This window comes from Macrotis lagotis, chromosome 2 (assembly GCF_037893015.1).
Source record: "Macrotis lagotis isolate mMagLag1 chromosome 2, bilby.v1.9.chrom.fasta, whole genome shotgun sequence".
NCBI classification, from domain to species: Eukaryota; Metazoa; Chordata; class Mammalia; order Peramelemorphia; family Peramelidae; genus Macrotis; species Macrotis lagotis.
Genome location: NC_133659.1, coordinates 142,165,429 through 142,188,848, shown reverse-complemented (window position 1 = coordinate 142,188,848; position 23,420 = coordinate 142,165,429). Strand labels below are relative to the sequence as shown.

Here is a 23,420-nt window from a genome sequence, read left to right as displayed (position 1 = left end):
GCTCACTATGTTTTAGCTCAGTTTTCCCTCCAAGTTAAAAACAAACTGTTCCATCTCAAGTAGACACTGATGTCTTGACATTAATTTTTCTAGTATTCATTTTGCCTTGGGGTGCTACTTTAGTTGAAAGTGAATGAGTCTGTGATCAGTCCAGCACTCTGCACCACACACTGCCTTTATCACTTGCATCTTGTCTGTCTCTTCTCTTTAGGATCACATAGTCTAATAGATGCCAATGTTTGCTACAAGAGTGTATTCAGGAAGTTTCATTTTGTTGGGTAAACAGAAGAAAAACTTTGTAATAAGAAGGCCATGAGATTTTCAAGTTTTTAGTAGTAGATGACCTTTGCTGTTGTTTTTTTTTTTCAAATCTATTCCTCCCAAAGACTCCCTACCAGATCTTGTAATCTGAGCGTACTCTAGCATTAAAGTCTCTCAGAATTAGAGGCTTGTCCTCTTTTGGTACACTGATGATAAGGGCCTCCAGGTCTTCACAAAATGTTTCTTTAACTTCATTAGTGCTCATCATGGTGGGAATATTGGCACTGATGATGCTATCAAAGTGTTTTTCTTGTAAGTGGCAATCTCAAAGTCATGAGCCTGTCATTCACTCTTTTGGTAGGCATTCAGGAGATTTTGTTTGTTTGTTTTTGGTTTTTGCAAGGCAGCGGGTATGTGACCTGCCCAAGGTCACACAGCTAGGTAATTTTTAAATGTCTGAGGCCAGATTTGAACTCAGGTCCTCCTGACTCCAGGGCCAGTATTCTATCCTTTGTGCCACCTACTGCGCTGACTAGATTAGTTTTGATTACAAAACCTATGCCAGCTTCACAGTGTTCCCTTTCACTGTGGCTATTCAGAAAAATGTGTATCCATGTGTGACTTCATTATGCTGGGCTTCATTCGTCAGCCTTGTCTCACTCTGGGCTGCTATTTGGATATCATTCCTGCTGAGTTCTCTCACATCTGGAGCTGTTCATTTTTCAGGCTTATTGGATCTTATGTTATCCATTAATGTGCCTGTGTCCATGCACTGAATGGTGAATAGAATCTTCTTTAAATAAGTTTTTGTGGGTTTTTTGCATCTTGATTCTACTGTAGGATTTCCAGCCTGCTGGAGTAATCAGTCCAGGTTTGGGTAAGCAGACAATTTGGGCCCCTTTTCTAGCCCCATCCTCATATCAGAAGGTAAGCAGTATGATCTTTAATAGGCTGCTCAGGCACCCAGGGATCTGCCAAATCTCAATGCTGCTTTCAGTGGGAAAATGACCCTATGGCCTGGGCATGATTGTGACTATAGCTCCCTGTAAGGGTTAAAGTTAAGAAAGCTGTCCATGAAGTTCCCTTGAGAAAACATGAGACCCAGATGTTTGCACAAGGTCAGAATGCTCTGACAACAGCAAATATCTGAGTGTGCTCTGTCATCAGGCAGGAGCTCTGGTCCTTCTTCACTTAACCATTATCTTACTCCTTTGAAGTTGATAGAAAAGAGAACATCTAGTGTGAAAGAGGAAGCCTAGGAACGATCTTTGAGTTATATTGTTTTCTAAAAGTGCCTGAAGGAGTGGTCTTACATGTATAAAAAGGACTATCTGCTTGCAAAGGCAGAGATGTAGTGGCCTGTTAATAAAACTTGTTACATGTCTCTCCTGGTTGAACTCTCATTATTGAACACTCTGGTTGTGTCCATTGGCGCCATGAAGATCTTGGAAATAAGGTATGACCCAACTGCCCAAAAGGAAAAGTCTAAGGACTTTTCAGCTCCCAATGTATCTGCATCTGCTGCTTAGTTATTCACCTCTCACCATAGGACTTTGAAGAATGCTTGTGAGTGATGTCTTTTCTTGTGAGCATAAATTGGGGATTTATGTGATGTAGAACTACATGAAGTCATCTGCCTCACTCTCTGTTGTAAAGTCATCATGATCCAGCATAGCAAGATAGAGTCAAGACAACTGGTGATGGCTCTACATTCAGTGAATGTCCTTGGTGTCTTTGATGTCTACCTAAGCTCTAAGCACTCCACAATTCCTGCTTCTACTGGCTTCATGGCAAATGAATTATTGGAATGAATTGTTCTCATCTACCCATTCCAGCAGTGGAAAACTTCACATGATTGGGGCAGATATCCCCAACTATTCACCAATGAGTTTGAGACTCTCTTGATAACCCTCAACCTGGTTTAAACGGCCTGCCGAATTGGTTTACCAGGGTATGGCTGCTGTGCATGCTATAGCTTCTTGGAACAGCACGTGAGAGTTATGTGGCTCAGGTGAACATCAGATGTGGAAAGCAGTCCTGAAATGGGCTCAGCAGCCCTCCCACCAAGGTACTAGTCTTTCTTGAACACACCCTTGATCCCAACACCTAATTTTCATCTTAAATTCAACAAAATGCAAGGATAACAAAGAATGGAAATAGCTGATATTGTGGAGCTTGTAGGAAGATAGTCACACTAAAACACTGTGGAGGTTGTAGAAAGATAGTCACACTAAAACAATTTATTTGCATAATTCCGAAAAGTTAAGAAAATAAAATTAATATCATATCCATATCCAATAATTCCAATTCTAGCCTAATGCCCCCAGGCAGTCATTGGTAAAAATAAAGAACTCATATATGCTCTTAATTGTCCTCATTTTTTTCTACCACTCTATTTTTTTAAATTCCTCCAATAATCCTTACTGGTATTGTATCCATTTAGCATTTTTGAGACTTTCTTTTGTGACTCTGACTTCATTTCTTCTAAGATCTAGTTTTTATTTCCCCTGCAACATTTTGCATTTTAATGGTCAACATTTGGGATGCTTTTTGTTCATTTTTTCCAGCACATTTATCTACTTGTAAATTTATATTGAAATTAGGCTCTACTCACTTAGGGGTGGAGAGAAATCGTACCAGCTTCAGGATTTTTGGGGGAGAGACTGCTATTATTAGAAGTAATTCTGGGGGGGGTTGGAAATTTATATTTATACTTCTCTCTATCACTTCCTTGGTCTTAAACTTCCCCAGTCATAGATTTGATGACACATTTTTCTGTATTCTCCCTAATTTACTTATGGAATCACTCTTTATATTTAAATCATTTACCTATTTAGACCTCATCTTAGTATACTGCATGAGATGCTGACATGTTCATAATTTCTACCAAATACTTACTAGTTTCTCTAACAATTGTTGACAAAAGTTGGACAGGTTGGACCTTTACATTTTTCAAACATTAGATAACCAAGGCCATTTGTTAATTTGCATTGTGTATCTAATCTTTACCCCTGATCCACCACTCTGTTTCTTAAATAGTACCAGATTGTTTTGATTTTACTGCCTTATAACATAGTTTAAAATCTGGAACTGCTGGACTGCCTTCCTAGAAACAGCAACATTCATATTCATGAGTTCTACTCCATAGCTGTATGACCCTGAGCAAGTCACAAAACCCTGTTTCTCTCCATTCTTCATTTATAAAATGAACTGGTGAAGGAAATGATGATCCACTCTAGAATCATTACCAAGAAAACCTCAAATGGAGTCATGAAGAGTCAGTTATGACTGAAATGACTGGACAGCAATATTTTAAAAAAATATTTTTTAAATTCATTTATTTCATTTGAATTTTGCAATTTTCCCCTAATCTCACTTCCCTCTCCCCCTCCCCCTTAAAGCAGTCTCTTAGTTTTTGCTTTGTTTCCATGGTATATATTGATCTAAATTGAATGTGATGAAGGACAAATCATGTCCTTAATGAAATAAAGTATGATATAGCAAAATTACATATTAAGATAATGGTTTTTAAAAAAATTGAAAGTAATAGTCTTTGGTCTTTATTCAAACTCCACAGGTCTTTCTCTGGAAACAGATGGTATTCTCCATTGCAGACAGCCGCAAATTGTCTCTGCTTGTTACACTGATGGAATGAGTGAGTCCATCAAGGTTGATCATCGCCCTCATGTTGCTGTTAGCATATACAAGTGTTTTTTTTGGTTCTGCTCATCTCACTCAGCATCAGTTCATACAAATTCTTCCAGGCTTTCCTGAATTCCCATCCCTCCTGGTTTCTAATAGAATAATAGTGTTCCATCACATACATATACCACAGTTTATTAAGCCATTTCCCCATTGATGGACATTCACCCAATTTCCAATTCTTTGCTACCACAAACAGGGTTGCTATGAATATTTTTCTACAAGTGATGTTTTTACCCTTTTTCATGATCTCTTCAGGGTATAGACCCAGTAATAGTATTGGTGGATCAAAGAGTGTGCACATTTTTGTTGCCCTTTAGGTGTAATTCTAAATTGTTCTCCAGAAAGTCTGGATGAGTTCACAGCTCCACCAACAATATATTAGTGTCAGCAATAATTTTTGCTTTTGCTTTGCTTAAAATTGTGATCACTGCCTTTTAAAAAAATTAGCTGAAGCATAATAAGTTCTACTCCAGGCCCTTATTTGAACTCTGTGTGTCTCTCTGCTTCAAGTGTGTTTTTTTGTAAACAACATATTATTGTTTTTGGTTTTTAATCCATTTTTCTATCCACTTCTATTTTATGGTGATTTCTTCTCATTCAAATTCACAAATATCATTACCATGTAGTTAACTTCCATTCTATTTTCTTCTTTATACTTATCTCTCTGAACTTCCCCTCCCTTTCCTGAAAATCTGTTTTGTTTCAACTAGTGTCATATTTAAACTAAAAAAAGCCTCCATTTTTGATATAGATTGAAGGAACTAAAAATCCTTAGAGGCAGAGGGTAAGATTGGAGCACATCCCAAACTAAGAAGTGAGCACAGTGTGGGAACAGCCCATGGAAAGTCACAAAGATGGGAAATAGCACATAGTTGAAAGGGGCTGTAAGAAGACCAAGTTGACAAAACAGAAGACTAAATGCTATTCTCATGTTATTTCCTCTTCAATTAAAGTCCCATTACAGTTTCATTTCCAAAAGTACAGAAGTGCAAATATTTTTACACTATAGATATTTCATAAAGGGAAGAGACACTAAAATCTCTAAGAAATTTTGGATTTAGTGGAAAATAGAAGAGGAGGAAAAAGTGATTCTTGAGTTATTCTAGTAGAACATAAATTTCATGAAGACAGGTACTGTTTCATTTTTACATTTATTTCTTAGACCTTTAGTGTAATAATGCACGTAAAGTTTGTTGAACTCAGCACCTAATGTACATGAGTTCCAAAGGCATCTTTTATAGTTTTCTATTTTTCCAACATATTTAAACATGAATTATTGAAAAAATATACTAGTATGGTAATTATTATAGTTGTTAATGCTTTCCTTCTGTACACTATCTGTGTAGCTATGTTACTCTCAGAGACTGTGTGAGAATCTATGTAGCTATGTTACTCTCATAGAAAGTGGGAGAACCACCTGATTTGCCTCCTATCTTAATTAGACCATGACTATCAATGACATGTTGGATCCTGCTGCTCCTCAGAGTTAATTTCCTTAAAAAGTTTTTCAATTACTACTATCTGAACTAAAAGATAGGAGGAAAAGAAAAAAATACCAAACCCTTAGGGTCAAGAATTCCAACCCCCCTTTTCATTCCCCCTTCACTGCAAAAGTTTTCTTGCATTTCCTTTATGTAAAATAATTTATTTTATTCTACCTCTCCCTTCTCTCTACTCTCAGTGCATTCCTCTTTCTCATCCTAAATTTTTATTAGTTAGTACCTCAGTATAGTCAACTCACATTTGTGCTCTCTGTTTCTGAATATTCCAACTGCCCTAATGAGAACATTCTTAGGAATTACAAGTAGTTTCTTCCCACGTAGGAATGCAAATATTATAACCTATTGAATTCCTTATGATTTCTCTTTCCTGTTTACCTTTTTTTATGCTTCTTCAGATTCTGATATTTAAAATTTTCTATTCAGCTCTATGCTTGAAGTCCTCTATTTTACTGAGTATTCATTTTCCCCCAAAAGGATTATATTCAGTTTTGCTGAGTAGGTAATTATTGATTGTAATCCTTGCTCCTTTTCCATCTGAAACATCCATATCCCAAGCTCTCTGATCCATTAGCATTGTAGCTGCTAAATCTTGGATTATACTGTGACTCCACAATATTAAAAATTTACTTCTTTTTTTACTACTTTCAAAATTTTCTACTTGAGCTTAAAGCTCTGGAATTTGGTTATATTCCTGGGAGTTTTTATTTTGGGAACCTCTTTCAGGAACTGATTAGTAGATTTTTCAATTTCTAATTGACCCTTTGGTTCTAGAATATCAAGGCAGTTTTCCTTGAAAATTTCTTGGAAGATGTCTAGGATTATTTTTTTATCATGGCTTTTAGATAGTCCAATAATTATTAAATTATATCTCTTGGATCTAGTTTCCAGTTCAGTTGCTTTTCCAATGAGATGTTCCACACCTTCTATTTTTTCCTCATTATTTTTTTGTTCTTTAATGTCTCATAAAATTATTAACTTCTATCTGCCAATTCTAATGTTAAAGGAATTATTTTCTTCAGTGAGTTTCCTTTTCCATTTGACTACTTCCACTTCTCTTTTTTTTCACCATTGTAGAGGCATTTTATTTAGACTACTGAAAATAATTTCATGTTTAGTAGCAGAATAGAATGAAAGAGAAATCAAAATAAATACAACATCACATATTCTTTACAACTAAAGCAAAGGTCTTTCTGCTTTCAGAAAAAAATATAGGATATTACCTCTATAATAAAGTAAAATGGCTAAAAATAATCAAATTTGAATAGGAAAAATAGGATGTTGGCTTGCATACATTCATTCAAAAAAGCAATAGGATAGTGGATTAAATGAGCACAATTATACTTTTGGAAATTCTCATTGTTTTTCACTTAGAGATAACACCAAGGTAGTTCCAAAATGGAGCTATCACATTTTCCATTGTAAGCTGCCATGTTTGTCTTATGTAGAGAATAACTCTGTAAGGCTTCTACTAATTGCTGCTTGTTTTAGTCGACAAGTGAAATAGCATTTTCCAGATGCTCAGGTGTTCACTTCAGGAGTCAAACTGTAAATGGATCTGAATTTTCTAAGCCAAGATTTTCTAGCTCCTCTTTTGTTGTCTCTGAAAAACTGATTTGGTTTTGCCAGTTCTACACCCCCTTCTTGAGGAAGCACACATTCCTAAAGGCCATATGTTTTCCCTACTACAGTCTTCCCTAATTTCAATGTCATCAAAGCAAGTAGCATATAAGGTCTTCATCAGTAATAAACCTCACACAGTGAATAGAACTAAAGTGGCCTTTGCAGGAATCTAGTTCTCTACTATTATAATCATACTCATATAACATAAAATCATCACCACTCAAATTAAGATATTCTTTCTCAGGATGAAGAGATGTAGAATTGATGGGAATGGCAACTTCAAAGGATTTAATTGATGCCAGACTTGCTATACTATGAAAATTAATAGATATTCCATAGGTTGTTTCAGAATCTCTCCTTTTGGAATATGTTCCATAATGCTGACATAATAAAAATTAGAGACTTAAAAAAAGTTAGAGTCTTTGTTGCTCTATCCCAGAGGACAGTTTGTTATCAACTGAAAGAATCTGTGTATCCTTTATGTGCCCTAAAACCTTTTTCTTACCAGAGGTATGAACACTGATTTCCTTAAGTTTGCTTTAGTTTTGTTCAAATCATACATGCAATAAAAGCTTATCCTGTCCACCTGTCAATAGAGAGTTGCTATCCTGAGTGAAATACACACTTTAGATGAGTCAATAGTTCATCTTTTGAAGCAGCATTCCATATTTTGGTTGTAAAATCTACAGCTGCTGTAGCTGCTTTTGTAGCATCTTTATACAACATAGCACCCCACACAACACCCTTATGATGCAAAAATCCTCCAATCCAGTTTCCTGTATCTCCTTGGCATAACATAGATTTACCATCTTTGCAGGCACTAATTAGAAAATATCAGTGCAGGGGGGTGATGACACTGAAGACCAGATTCTCCATAGACTGGATATGCTAGGAATACATAAGCAGGGTTGATCTCAACACCATAGTGGAGGTTGGAACCAGAGAGGTGGCTGCCCCTCAGCTTGCAGATGAAGGGAAGCTCCATGGGTCAGTCATTGATGTCTTCCAGAGGCTGCACCACTGGGTGATGACAGAAGCTCTGGCTGCTTAAGGAAAACCCTAGACAGAACACCAAGGGCTCAGTGGCATGGAAGGGCAAGAGATTGGGCCTTCTGAACTGAGATCAGTAGCCTCCAGTGGGAGAGTGGGTGGGTCAGCACAGGGTAGGTTCTGCCTGCCCAGAGAAAGAGAGGAGATGGAGGAGGAGGAGGAAGGGAGGGAGAAGAGGAGAGGTAAGTGAAGAGTTGGGTGCCACTAGCACTATTTTCTCCATAATCATGTCAATTCTACTTAGGATTTTTTTTCTTTTCAGTGGATTTTTGTGACCCTTTTACCATTTGGACTACTCAGTTTGTTAAGATGTGATTTCTTCAGCATTTTTCCTGCATTTGTTGACAAGTTTTTGACATTCTTTTCATGGTTTTCACGTTTCATTCAATTCTTTTCTAAATTTTTCCCTCTACCTCTTTTACTTTATTTTTGAAATGCTTATTGAGCTTTTTCCAGGAATTCTTTTTGGGTCTCAGACAAATTCACATTATTCCTTTGATCCTTTGCCCATAATAGTTTTGATGTTTTCCTGTCTTCTGAGTCTTTATTTTGATGTTTCCTGCCTTCCTAGTAACTTTCTTTGGCAAGGTTTTTTGTTGTTGTTTGCTCTAAGGCCACAAATGATAAGAGGATGGGACAACTGGTCAGAAATGGATTAGAGGGCCCCTTTATGGGCATTGGATTCAGCATCTGTTGTATGGTCTATACATTGTCCCAAGCTTCAGATTCTTGTGTAGCTATTTTCAGAGCTTGTTCTGAGTATGTTTGTGTGTGTGTGTGTGTGTGTGTGTGTGTGTGTGTGTGTGTGTAAGTTTTTAGTTTTCCAAGGTGGTATGAACTGATGAGATACATATTTACTATATTCCTTCACTGTACTCTAGACTGTGAGTGACCACAAGCACTCTTTTCTACCTAGAACTGTGACCAAGGTCCCACTCCCTTATAGCATCAAGCTCTGATATGTTAGTGCTTTACTTTCCCCAGGACTATGACTTGTATCTGAGTATAGATCATACAACAGAATGCTGCATCCAATGCCCATAAAGGGACCCTCTAATCCATTTCTGACCAGCTGTCCCATTCTCTTATCATTTGTGGCCTCAGACATCCAGAAGTTCCACTTCTGTCACTAATTCAGAAACACACCACACACACACACACACACACACACACACACACACACACACACACACACTCTCAAGCCCTGTTACTGGTTTCCTGGGTCATGGACTGCATTGGTACAGTTGACCTAAGTTATCTTGTGGTAGAAAAGTATTCAACCCTGTATTTTTGTGGGTTCTGCTAATCTAGAATTCATTTTAGAATTTTTTTTTATTTAAAGCTTTTTGAAGAGAATTTAAAAAGAACTCAGACTCATCCCTGACTTTTCTCTGCCATCTAGGATGTGCATCTGTTCCTTGATAGTCTATAAACAAGACAATTCGTCTCCTGGCTCTGATAATTTTCCCAGCTTCCTTCCATTCCTCTTCATATTTGATTCTTGACTTACTTAAAATTTCACTTAAATAATCATCTGCAAGAATTCTTCCCAGACCCTTTAGTCTAGTTCTTTTCTTCTATGGAATATCTACAACTTTCCCATATTTATTTACCTATATCTTGTTTGTACATTTGTCTACATGTTTTTGCTTCATTAAACTGTATGCTTCTTGAAAGCAGAAATGTCTTTTTTTTCATTTCTTTGCATCCCCAGCAATTAGCATATAATTGACACTTAATACAGGCTAGTTCTCTGACTACACAATTCCTATTAAAAACTTTATTTTAGGGTTCATACATTTTAGCCTTCAGAGCACAAACCATAGAATACATTGAATCTGGAGTTCTCCATACCTGGGAAATACATGGTACATGCAAGCCCAGAAGTACCTAGGCTTCCTTATTTAGATCATTAGTTATTTATCAGATTCCCTTCTTGAATCAATATTTATTAATTCTAAAATAGTAAATATGTGTTAAAGCTATGAATTATTTTTAAAAACTTTTTAAATAGTAAAAGATTTCATCAACTTAAAATTTGAATCTGAAAACAGCAGAAAGTTACATGTTAATCCATATATTTATTATATATACATATATATATATATATATATATATATATATATGCTAAATCTCTTTGAGAGTAGAAATCTTCAAATATCCAGTGAACCAATTACTATGGAGGGCATCAAAAATAATTGAAATGTAAAACAATCTCTTAAAATCTGTCCAAATTTGTTCCTCAGATTCTAAGCAGATCTACAGGAAGACTAGACTCACACATGTTTGTTGAAGAGAGACTATAGATCTCAGATTGTTAAAACTTAGGAACTAACCAAAATGCTATTTGAATTTGATTCCCTGCCTTACAGCAATAGCAACTGCAGCAGCAGCAAAAGCAAAATGTATTGAAACTCCCTCTTCCAGGCTAAAGTGGCTACTCAAGTCAGAATTATCTAACTAACAACTAACATTTGCATACTTTAAGTTTTGCAAAGCACATTACATATAACCTCTAAAGGTATTTTTGCAATTTGAACTATCATTTCACTCATTGTATGCCTGAGATAACTTAAGTTATCAGAGTGTGAATGGCATTTCCACAGACATTAATTGAGATAGAATTCAAACTCTTGTCTTCCTGTCTCTGACATCACTATAGATCCTGACTCTATTCACTACATCTTTGAAACCTGTATATATATATATATATATATATATATATATATATATATATATATATATATATATATATGTCTATATATATGTCTATATATATGTCTATATATGTATATGTATATGTATATGTATATGTATATGTATATGTATATGTATATGTATATGTATATCTCCACATATGAGGATCCCTTTGGCCAGCATATGGATTTAGAAAACTAAATATCAGCATTCCTATATTCAATAACACTTTATTTAATTAAATATTTCCTAATTCCATTTTTGATATATATGGCTATTTATTTTATTTTTCCAATTATATGCAGAGAAGTTTTTTAACATCTGTCCTTTAGCTTTTGAGTTCCACATTTTTCTACTACCCTCCCTTTCCTCAATCCACCCCATGATAGTGTACAATTTGATATGTTATACATGTAAAATTGCCATGAATATATTTTCATTTTAGCCATATTGGGAAAGAAGAATTAGAACCAAGGGATGGAGTGGAAAACATGAGACAGGAAAAAAACAAAGAAGTTTTAAAAAGTGTATATATATTATTCTTTGCTCTATATTCAGAATCCATAGGTATTTTCCCCCCTCTGGTGTGAATGGCATTTTCTATAACAGGTTTCTTAGGATTATCTTTGATCGCTGAAACTGCTGAGAGGAGCTAGAGCCATCATAGTTGATTATCTCACAATGTTTCTGTTAATGTGTACAATGTTCTCCTATTTATGTGCACTTCATTCTGCATTATTTCATGCAAGTCTTTCTATGCTTTTCTGAAGTTCAGCCACTCATGATTTCTTATGGAACAATAGTACTCCATCACATTCTTATACCATAACTTGTACACTCACTTCCCAAGTGATGGGCGTCCCTTTAATTTCCAATTCTCTGCCACTACAAAATGAGCCACTATAAATATTTTAATCCATGTAGATCTTTTCCCTTTTGTTATGATCTCTTTGGAATAGAGTCCTAACAGTGTATTTTTTTTAGGTATTTTTTTGCCAGGCAATTGGATTAAGTGGCTTGCCCAATGCCACACAGTTAGGTAATTATTAAGTGTCTGAGGCTGGATTTGAACTCAAGTAGTCCTGATTCCAGGGCCTGTGCTCTATCTACTGCACCACCTAGCCACCCCTGACCTAGTAGTGTATTGCTGAATCAAAGTGTATGCAGAATTTTATTGCATTTTGGTCATAGTTATACATTGCACTCCAGAATGGTTGGATTTGTTCACAACTCCACTAACAGTTCAATAGTATTCCAGTTTTTCTCATATCCTCTTCAACATTGATCATTTTCCTTTTTGTTATTTTAGCCAATCTGATAGTGAAGTAGCACCTCCAGTTGGTTTAATTTGAATTTCTCTAATCAAATGGTTTGGAGCATTTTTTTTCAAATGACTATAGATAACTGTAACTTCCTCAACTGAAAACTGCCTACACATATCCTTTTACTATATATATATATATACATATATATATATATGTATATATATATATATATATATATACATATATATATGTGTGTGTGTGTGTATGTGTGTGTGAAAGACTTGTGTTCTTATAAATTTAGCTGAGTTCTCTACATATTTTAGAAATGAGTCCTATATCAGAAAAATTTCTGTATTTCTTCTAAACTTGGTTGCATGGGTTTTTTGAACAAAAATTTTAATGTATTCAAATTTATCCCTTTTGTAATTCATAAGGTTCTCCATCTCTTGTTTGATCATAAACTTCTCCCTGTTCAATGGATCTGACAGAGAGACTATTCCTTGTTCTCTAATTGGTTTATAGTATCAACTTTTATGTTGTAAATCTGTACTAATTTCTAAATTAGTATAGTACTAAATTTGTACAGTACCAAATCCTTTACCCATATCAATCTTATCTTGGTATAAAGTGCTTCAATTCCATTTTAATCTGTTTTGAAATATATAGTAATATTTTGTTTTTGATACTTTTGTATTAAACTACTTAGCCTCTATCTTTTTTATCTTCCAAATCACATTTCTGAGTCACAAAAACTCAAGAAGAGGCCATCCAATTCAATGAATAATTGAACAAGAATTGTCTCTACAGATTAAAATAGTTATCATGACACCTCCAAGCATTCATTCAGTTTTCCTCATTTATGATCCTCCACCTAATCCTCATATAGCATGATTTATAGATTATCATGTTGTTGTCATCTTGAGATCAAAATCTGATTTATGTGTCCTTCCTTAAATATGATGTCCAAAAATAAATATAATAAGCGGTCTGACTTGGGCAAAATATAATTGAACTAGCACCTTTCTAATCCTGGACAGGGTATCTCTCAAAGTAACTTTTTAACTTGCTAATTATTTGTTTGATTTCTTACACAAGTCTTTCTGAGCATTAGTTTGCAAATTCCACTCTTTCATTTATTAAAATTTAAACATTTTCCCTTTGCTAGTGACTTGATACTTTTCCTATTCTCAAGATACTTCAAGTACTGATGCTATTTGTTAAAGTCACACAATAATTTCCTCTTACAACTGGTATGTAATCTCCCTATGTCTAGTAATTGGATCTTATAACTTAGATATTGTTTTATGTAGTTATTTTGAATTTCAATTTTCGATTAACAATTTTTCTGCATTTTCTAGTCTAGTCTAAAAACCATTCTGAAATGGAAGTAAAATGTTAAATTGTTGTACATTTTTTGTTATTATCATCATTCCATACCTCAAAAGATATACTATCCCCTTTCCCCCCTATAATTTTAAAATCTTATTTTACTTACTTCAATATTCTTTATCAGCCTAACCTGATTCTTAGGTTAAACATTCTCAACTGGACTTCAAGCAACCCTATGGTGGGCTGTATTACAATATAATCATTCTTAGGTCTTGAGTTCAAGGTTGATATTTCTTGGGACAAGGGAGGAATTCTTGAATCTCATAGCAACAGTCAATTCTTAAGAATCCTTCCATAAGGGTCACTGAGGCTTATGATTGGTTCAGTAGGGTACAGAATCAGAGTAGTCTGGAAGGTAGAGGAGTGCAGTACTTGGTTCATTTCAATTGGGAGTTATAAGATGTAATGGATGGTTTTAGACCATAGCACATTGATTCTCAGGTCCCTGAGAAATAGGGGGAACTAAATTCCTCAGGGAACACCAGGTACTAGTTAAAACAATTTACTTTGCCAGAGGGTGAGATCATCCAGAGTGCAATGGATTGATATGTCTAACTCAAGGCATAGCCTGTTCGTGGGCCCTTAGTTCTGAGAAACAGTATGTCTCTTAATATGTTGACATTTCCCCCTTTTAATTAAAGAAAGGTCTGAAAAAACCTCTATATTTTTAGCCAATAAAGAACAAGCAGATATAAACCAAGATGCTATGAGAGGCCAGTTAGACCTGGCTGAGATGTTGCCCATGGAGTTGGATCCTCAAAGGGACCTATTGGGGATGTTGATTCCCAGGTATCATTGCTAGCCATTGTTTGCTCATAAACAGAAAAGGGGCTGGGGAAGGGGAAAAGAATATAGAGGGAGAAAATTCCAGTACCTAATTGAATCAGAACCTTGGTGGGAGGGCACATAACTTCATACCCACAAGTTTGGCAGCTGTGGGAAGACCTAGTAGGAGTTCTTAAAAGCAATGATTGATAGTTTTCAGATAAGACAAATGGGTTGTTTCTGATGTGCAGTTGTGCATATAGACATATACAGCTTCCCAGTCATGCAGGGTCAGGTTCAAAGAAAGTTTCTCACCCAATTCCCATAATTTCATAATTACATTTCCAGGTACATTTCACAATACTTAGAGGGCTCACAATGGCTTAGTTCTGAAAAGGGGGATATTTACATGTCAGCAAGGTTATTTAGAAAACTTAAACATAAGCATCTTGAGTCAAAAATCAAAGGTAAATTCAAGTCTCCTGGGATCTTTGTATCCCATTCTGTATTTCTATTTACTCAACACATTTTGAGTCATAGATATGTCATGTAGTTATCTGGTTCCCACATATTTTCTTGAACAATATGCTTATTTTCATGACAGCTCTAAGAGGGGCTTTGCTTCTAGAGGTTCAGACTTAGTATATTTTCTAATTCACTCATTTAAATTTGTATCTCAATTTTGAAATTTCAGAAAATCTCAAATTATATACCATTTGCTATTTCTGTCCTTACCTATGTCCTGTGCCTGATATAATATGTTTTAAAAATAAAAGCAAAACAAAAATATCAAGCTATTTTTCTATCTCTTAGCCAGAACCAGAATATTTGATACTTCTTTATAGCTATTACTAGAATTTCCAATACAATACTGAATAATACTGGTGACAGTGGGCATACTTGTTTAATACTTAGTATGAGATAGCTAAATTACATAAAATAACTTTTTTTTTTAAAAAAATTAGAGATAATAGTCTTTGATCTTTGTTCAAACTCCACAATTCTTTCTTTGGATAGAAATGGTATTCTCTATTGCAGACATCCCCAAATTGTCCCCGATTCCTGCAATAGTGAAATGAGCAAGTCCATCAAGGTTGATCATCACCCCCAAGTTGCTGTTAGGGTATACAATGTTCTTCTGGTTCTGCTCATCTCACTCAGCATCAGTTCATGTAAATCCTTCCAGACTTCTCTGAATTCCCAACCCTTCTGGTTTCTAATAGAACAATAGTGTTCCCTTCCATACATATACCATAGTTTGTTAAGCCATTCCCCAATTGAAGGACATTCACTTAATTTTCCAATGTTTTTCTCTTCAATGTTTTTAGGAAGGCCAATAATTCTCAGATTCTCCCTTCTCGATCGATTCTCCAGGTCAGTGGTTTTGCTGGTGAGGCATTTTACATTTTTTTCTATTTTTTCCATCTTTTGGTTTTGTTTAAGACAATCTTGTTGTCTCATGAAGTCATTAGTTTCCACCAGTGCCATTCTTTTTTTTTAGAGGAGAAGATTTTTCTTCATTTATTTTTTGTGACTTCTTTTTCAGTTGGTCCATTCCAGTTTTTGAAGGACTTTTCTATTTGCCCAAATGTAGTTTTGAGAGAATCATTTCCTTTTTGCATTTACCCAGTTGAGGATTTGAGAGAATCATTTTCTTATTGAATTTTCTCAATTTGAGGATTTGAGAGAATCATTTTCTTTTTGCATTTGCACAACTGAGGATCTGAGAGAGTTATTCTCATTATTTATTTGTCCAATTGTTTTTATAAGGGTTTGATTTCTTGTTGTGAGATGTTAATTTTCTCTTGCAATGTGTTAATTTTCTCTTGAGTTTATTTTCCCAATTTTTCCAATTGATTTTTAAACTCCTTCCTGATTTTTTCCAAGAAGCCTTTCTGTGCTAGAGACCAATTTATATTCTCCTCAGCAGTGCTGGATCTCTTTGGGTTAGAATCTGTCACTTCTAAGTATTTCTCTATGGGCCCCCCCTTTTCTCTGGCCTTTTTCATCTTGTGTTGGCAGGGAACTGGCTCTCAGAGGTTTGCTTTTGAGGATCCTAGAGGTTTTATTCACTTGGCTTAGTAATTCCGAGGGCCATACAGTAGGGGGTGCTGGTTGCTTTCTCTGGAGTGAGGTCCTCAGCAGCAGGGTCTGAGTTGACCTTGAGCACTTGGCTGGGCCCTGTTTCTGTTAAGTGAGCTCTGCCTCCCAGAGGGGTTGGGGTGGGGGGAAGGGGTTGTTTATTGTTTGTTCTGGGCAAAGGGCCCTGGCAATAGTAGGGAGCTCAGGTCCCTGGTCCAGCTAGTGGTTCTCCAGACATGCTCTGAGACTCTGCTGGAACTCACCCTCCTGTAACTTTTCTCCCCCAACTACAGACTCCTCAGCTAAAGCTGGATCTTGCACCAGTTACTCACTGAAGTCTCCACAGCTCAGGCTGATCCTCTGGCCTCCCCCAGCTGCCATGGCCAGCACTGATCTTCTGCTCTCGTCTCCCACTTCACCCATGGAGACAGATCTTCTTGGTCTGTGATCTTCTCCTAGCTTCTCTTTCTGGGTTTTGTTGATCAGATTTCTATTGAGAGGTTTCTTTCATGTTATTTCTGAGGGGAAAGAGAAAGCACCTATTAGTGTCTATCTTCTCCCCGCCATCTTGGTCAGAAGTCTTTTAGTTGATCTTTAAATGGCAGACAGAATTCACTTGTAAATCTATCTTTTTTTAAATCTGATCCTAGTGGGTTTTTTTAATGGCCTGTTTAGCTTTTTAAAATTATCACATAAACATTTTAAAAATGGAAAATAAGTTCACTTTATGTAGTATTACACATATAATTTATGTGTAAAATCTAATCATTAATTGATAAAATCTTAGATTATTTTACATATATATTTATCTTAGAGAAAGCAATCTAGTTCAATTGCTTTTCTCAAAATTTTCTAATCCATTTAATTAGAAAACTCGCACATTGCATTACTTTCTTTAATCATTTCCTCTTTAGGAGATCATCCATATATTATAATTTTATCACAAAAATTGTAGCATGTTCATATTTGCACCTTATTATGTAATTCAGAGCTGTCCCAGTATCAATCTATTATTTAAAAGATTTAGTATTATACTAATTAAACTTCTTTATTATAGAAGTTTTCTATTAAAGGGAAAAGGGGACATAGTTATAACAGTTTCATATATTATAACAAGGAAAATCTTCCTCTGTTGAGGGGAAAAAAACTTTCCTTTATTCTGTTTGATTCCAGGCATGAGTCATAACTGATAGCTAATCATGGAGTTACAGAGAGTTAAAAGCAAGGATTAGGTGAGAATTTTTTTTTTTAGCAAAGAAATAGCCCAATGGGAAAATAGAGTCAGGAGGATCCTACAGAGGCCATGACCTAGGTCATCCCCAATACCTTTCTCAAGCACAAAGCTCCATCTTTAGCAGTTCCCAGATGATAGCACTTGCCATTTTCTACTATTGGTTTTATGAGAATTCGGACAATTATGTCAGTAAACAAAGCTCAAAAAATAGTAAATTACAGTTCCAGGAATACCATAATAAGCTACCTTAAATAGAAAAATTTCACTGATTATAACTTAGGACTTGAATAACTTTCCTGATGTTACCTAAGAAGTAATGCTATTATTCATCTTTTATTTATAAATTAAATTACCTTTATTCTGGGGCTTTGGATCTACAGCAAATGTTGTAGTTGACCCATTATTACGTTGAAGTTACACCTTTAAACCACCTTGTTCGCTTTCATATAGTCAACATTTTCAATTGTAAATTTGCTATTATAGTAAATATTACTATTGTTTTATAATGAAATAAATCTCTTTAAACATTTCACAATTTTCAAATATTAAATTTTTATCACATTCTTTTAAAAGCTAAATTCCTGGGGGCAGCTAGGTTGCACAATGGATAGGGTGCCAGCCCTGGAGACAAGAGTACCTGAGTTCAAATCCTGCCTCAGACAATTAATAATTACCTAGCTGGGTGGCCTGGGGCAAGGCACTTAACCCCATTTGCCTTGCAACCCCCCCAAAAAAATAAACTAAGTTCCTAAACTAAAAGGGAAGTTTTGTCTAATAGTGTTTATGTTTTCCACTGGTCTCTTAAATTTTAAAATGTAGATTGAGAAATAATACAATCACAATTAGATCTACAATATAGATTTTAATATTTAGAAACATAATACAATTTTAAAATACAATGATAATATAAAAATAAATTTTAGATATCAATTGCATTTCCAAATTTTAGTATACAAAGGTTATTGATCTTATTACCTTTGACATTTTTTAAACTATTTTTGAGTTGTCAGGCATGGAACAATTATGTTCAATTAGATATTATAATATGGTGCTCAGCAAATACCAGTCATTGTATTAAGCACTTTGCTATCATTATGTCATTTTGATATCACAATAACAAACCCTGGAAGGTGGATACCATTATTCTTTTTCTCTTTACAGATGAGTAAACTGTGGCAAACAGAGTTAAGATCAATTGCTAAGACTGAACAACTAGTAAGTTAATACAACCAAAACAGAGGACCAACCAAAATTTAGGCCCCCTTTGGAGACACAAAATGGATTTTGCAGGGATACTGCAGAGGATACTGCAGAGGATATTGCCAGGGGCTGGGATGGCTGATACCAGATTCTTCCCATTAATAGTTGTTCCTGGTAGCAGTGTAAATGTAGGACTTGATCCCTATATAGTTGCAACTTTGGGGCTACTTGTAGCTGTTGGAGCAGAATGGACAATTTGTCCTGCATCAAAATGATCCTTCAGGCTTGCCTAAAGAGATAGGTTGGAGGACGCCCATGAGTACAGGCCACTGAGGCCACTGCCAGTATGGGGCCCCACTGTAGCTGCTGCCCTACCCCTATTAGATAGATAATAATTAGTTTTCCTTAAAGTCTCCAGCATTCTCTTTTCTAAATCTGTTCTGAGATAAGAGGGGATACCAGAAAGACATAGGCTGCAATGGTCTTGTTAGCAATCCCACAAGTGAGATACATGCATGACTCAGGGGAACTGAGTGGGGAAAGCAGAGAGGTTGATTGAATATCACCCTCCTCTTGTCATTCCTCCCCAGAGCCACATTTCACTGGTTTTGGGGGCACCCCCAATACTTCCTGAGATGCTTTGCCCTTTTTTAAAGCAAAAAAAATGTACCCTAACCTTTATTCTATATTCTGCTTTTCAGTGACTAGAATTCTTACAGTTAAAAAAAAAAACTTCTAGCTTTCATCTATTGTTGATTAAAGGGAATATACTTACCTGTCCTAATGGTGCAGAATAGATTCAGTGAGAGACAGGACATTATAATTACAGGAAAGTTGCAAGGAAAAATTTCTTTTTTAACATCTCTAACTTCTTTCTTACTAATTTCATTCTCCTCTGCAAGTAATTGCTGAAGTCTCAATACTTCATGTCAGAATGTTGTCAATTAAAAACTGTCAGTTTAATTTGTGTAGTAGAAGATTATTAATAAAATAGGGTAAAAAGTGAAAGGTTAAGGAACACTTTCCTTGCTATATGGTGCAAGCTACCTATTTTTTCTTCATTCTGGAACTACTTCCTTCATTGTCCTGGAACACTGAAACTATCATTTTTTTTTTTACCAAATATGTTTAATTTTTTTATGATTAAATCCTCATTTTTCCTTAAAACAAATTCTGCAGAGTGGTACCCCAAAAGTTACTAAGTTGTTTCAAACTGGTATGAATTCTGGAAATTACTCCAAAGTCTAAGTAGTTCTCTCTTGCAATCTTAAAATGATTAATTTCCAAATTCCTTAAAGATTAATTTCCAGGAGGACAGCTAGGTGACACAGTGGATAGAGCACTGTCCCTGGAGTCAGGAGGACCTAAGTTCAAATTCGGCCTTAGATGCTTAATAATTGCCTAGCTATGTGACCTTGGGAAAGCCACTTAACCCCATTGACTTAAGTAAATAAAATTTAAACAAAAAAGAATCTTAGAAAATGAACTGATTTATAAAAAAGATTAATTTTCAAATCTTAAAATCTTACACGATTCTTTTAGTGATTCTACAAATATTGATTATCTAACTTTATTTCTGTAATTACAACTTGGTCAATGTTGAAGTGACAAAAAACTGCTATCAGGATTTTTTTCTTTTTATAACCTAATATTTCATAGAAATTAAAAAATGGGAGGTATTCCTGCTTACTGGGATAACAACTTGAACTAAGGAAATTTAGTAATCTTTCCAATGTTCTAAATTCTCTGGCTACAACCCTTAGAAGTTTTTTCTGGCTAGCTTCATTTCAAATCTTTCAGGGTAGTTCATGAAATAAATTGTCACATTTTACAAAGACAGAGACACAAACAAAATGACAAAACAAATAGAAACAGAACTGGTTTGGTATGGGCACTCAAGCTGTTACAATTTTACAGGGTGTGCAGAGAGCCCAGAGGGACCCTGAATGAATGGGAGGGAGCCTTGGTATTTTACTCACAAATAAAGTAGAGCTCAATGAAAGGATAAAATTGGATATTGAAGTAGGAACAAAGGGCAAAGGACCCATCAAACAAAAGTGGTTGGACTCCAGAGAACTAAATCCTTGGTGGTACCTAGTCAATTCCTATTGGAATCAGAAAGTCCATTGACCCAGTTCTTTTCAATTCCACTTCTAATACCAATTAATGTCAACTGGACCAGAACTGACCAGAGCCGGAGTAGAGAGGAGAATCGGGAATCAAATAGATATTTAATTTATTTCAGAATGAGGAAAATGCTTTTAAGCAGAACCATCTCCAACACCCTCCTCCACCCCTTTACCAAGAAGAATGGCTTAACATGCTAGGGCAAAGGAATATAGGGCTTATAAACATAAAAAACACAAGTGGGCTGGACCACAACACTATCATTCTTAGGTCTTGAATAACAGTTCACAGGTTGTTACTTTTTTGGGACAATTCAGGTGTTCTTGGGTCCCCTGGAAACAGTTCTTAAATCATCAGAATCCTTGCCTAAGGATCACTGCTTCTTGTGACTGGTTAAGCAGGGTACAGAATCAGTTAGTCTGGCAGGAAGAGGAGTGCAGTTCCTGGTTCAGTTCAAGAAAATAAGGATTGTGAGCTGCTATGATGGATGGTTTTAGACTGCAGAAAATTGACTTTCAAGTACCTGGGAAATAGGGGGAGTATATATGACTCAAGACTAGTCAAAGTTTGACTAGTCAAAGTTTGACACTAGTCAAAGCAATTCACTTTGTCAGAGGGTGAGATCACCAGATTGCAAAAGATTGCAGCTATGAAAATTTCAGGTCACAGTCTGCTCAGAGACTTTAGTTTTGAGAAACAGTATCTCCAAATATCTTGAGATAATTCATTATAATATTTAAAGGTGATACCATGCTCTTGTATTCCTCTATTTGGTCCCTTGGCTCTCATTTTCTATGCATTTCTTTTATTTTTTCTTTTATCTAAGTTAATTGTTGAGTTCTTTGAATATCCTTAATAGTTTCTCTTGACTATCTCCCTTTTCTTTCCAATTTCCATAGCTTTTTCATTTTGTATTCTTAAATTTCATTCAGTTATTAATATCTCCTGGTTTCCTATTGTTTAGTCCATCAGTTTATAAAATCAGCTGTAGTATAAATATAATCATTTTTGAAAATGTGAAAAACAGATTTTGATTTTTCACTCATTGGCTACACCAAAGTAGGCAGTGGTTCATATTTGAACTTGAAGGCATCATTTGTTAACCCTGATTTAGTCCATGGAACCAGTTTTTTTCCTAAATCTCCAATGCAATTTTCACTAATATTTCCTTAAGACAGCTGATCCTGAGGCTCTTGTTTCAAGGGACTAAGGCGCAGACTATTGTTCAGTTTTCTGATTGTATAAAAAGGGCAAAAAACATACACAAGGAGTCAGGTGCTCTTCTCTGAGCCTTCTGAGGGATAGACCATCATTTTGACCAATATAGGTAAATTGTACTTAGCTGGATTAGTGCTGAATATTTCCCCCTTATTATGATGAAGTGAACTTCCTTTTATTAACTTCAGAATTTTCCAAGAAAGTGTCATTTCATTCTCATCCTTTAAATATCAGTTTAGCCTAAACAAGGTTTAGAGATCCTGTAGTTTAAAGTCCTACTGGGCAAGGACTTTGATTAGAAGGAATGGAAACTCTAAATAATGAAATCAAAAAGGGAGGAAAGAACCAAGAGAACAATGTACACATCAACAACAACATTATGAAATGAACAACTTTGATGGACACAGCTTCTCTCTGCAGTCAAGAGAATTAGGACGACTGCATTTGACTGGTTATGTACTATATTATCCCCAACAAAACAAAACACACAGAAAAAAAATCCCTTCTGAATCTGATGAACACTTTTAATAAATTATTTCTTATGTATCTCTTTCCCTTAATCCTAATTCCTCATGCCAAAAATTACTGATTTGTAAATATGTTTGACAAAATATATATGTAAAATATTAATCTGACTGTTCCCTGCTGAAGGGAGGGGGGTGGGATGGGAAGGGAGGATGGAGGGAAATTTTGTAATATGCATGTATATATGGATGAAAATAAATATATAAATGTTAAAAAAATAAAACCTAATAAAAAAGAAAAGGGAGGAAAGAAAAATTTCAGAAAGGTAAAAATATGAACATGTTTTTACATCATTTCTTGTTTGAAGAACTGATGTGATTTTTAAGGAAATTCACCTACTAACATTTAGATTTTGAAAAGAAACAAACAGAAGATAGAAATAAGTGTTACCAAAAGAAAATAAATATGAGCATTACACATTGCTATAGTTGAAAATGAGTACAGTATCTATCACAAGAAAAGTTAATAAAAATGAGAAATTGAGGGGGTTTTTTGTTTTGTTTGTTCATTATTTGAAGTGAAAGAGGGAAATGAGAGTAAGAACAACCTCTTGAGGTGGACAGGATAGGATAGGGGGATAGGATAGGATAACTAATGAAGAAGTAATTCAAAGTCACTCAATTACTATTTTTTTCTTTTCTCTGAAAGGAAAATGCCCCAGAAAGAGCAAAACAAAAATTAGTATTAGAAGATAAATCCAAGTCATCTGGACCTAATGAACTACATCATCAGTTCTTCAAAGAAATGGAGAATGTTGCTTGTGAATCACTGTAGTGACAT

General features: G+C 35.3%; 1 long non-coding RNA gene and 1 pseudogene across 1 annotated transcript in view; both read right to left on the bottom strand.

Annotated features, from left to right (window-relative positions):
• The window catches only part of LOC141511191 (uncharacterized), a 52,956-nt gene extending 39,272 nt beyond the window's left edge, over positions 1 to 13,684 (bottom strand). The window contains exon 1 of the long non-coding RNA XR_012475285.1: positions 13,596 to 13,684. This is a non-coding gene — a long non-coding RNA (uncharacterized LOC141511191). The remainder of the gene's footprint in view (positions 1 to 13,595) is intronic.
• Positions 6,987 to 8,012, bottom strand: LOC141510851 (serine-threonine kinase receptor-associated protein pseudogene; annotated as a pseudogene).
• Positions 13,685 to 23,420: the final 9,736 nt, after the last annotated feature.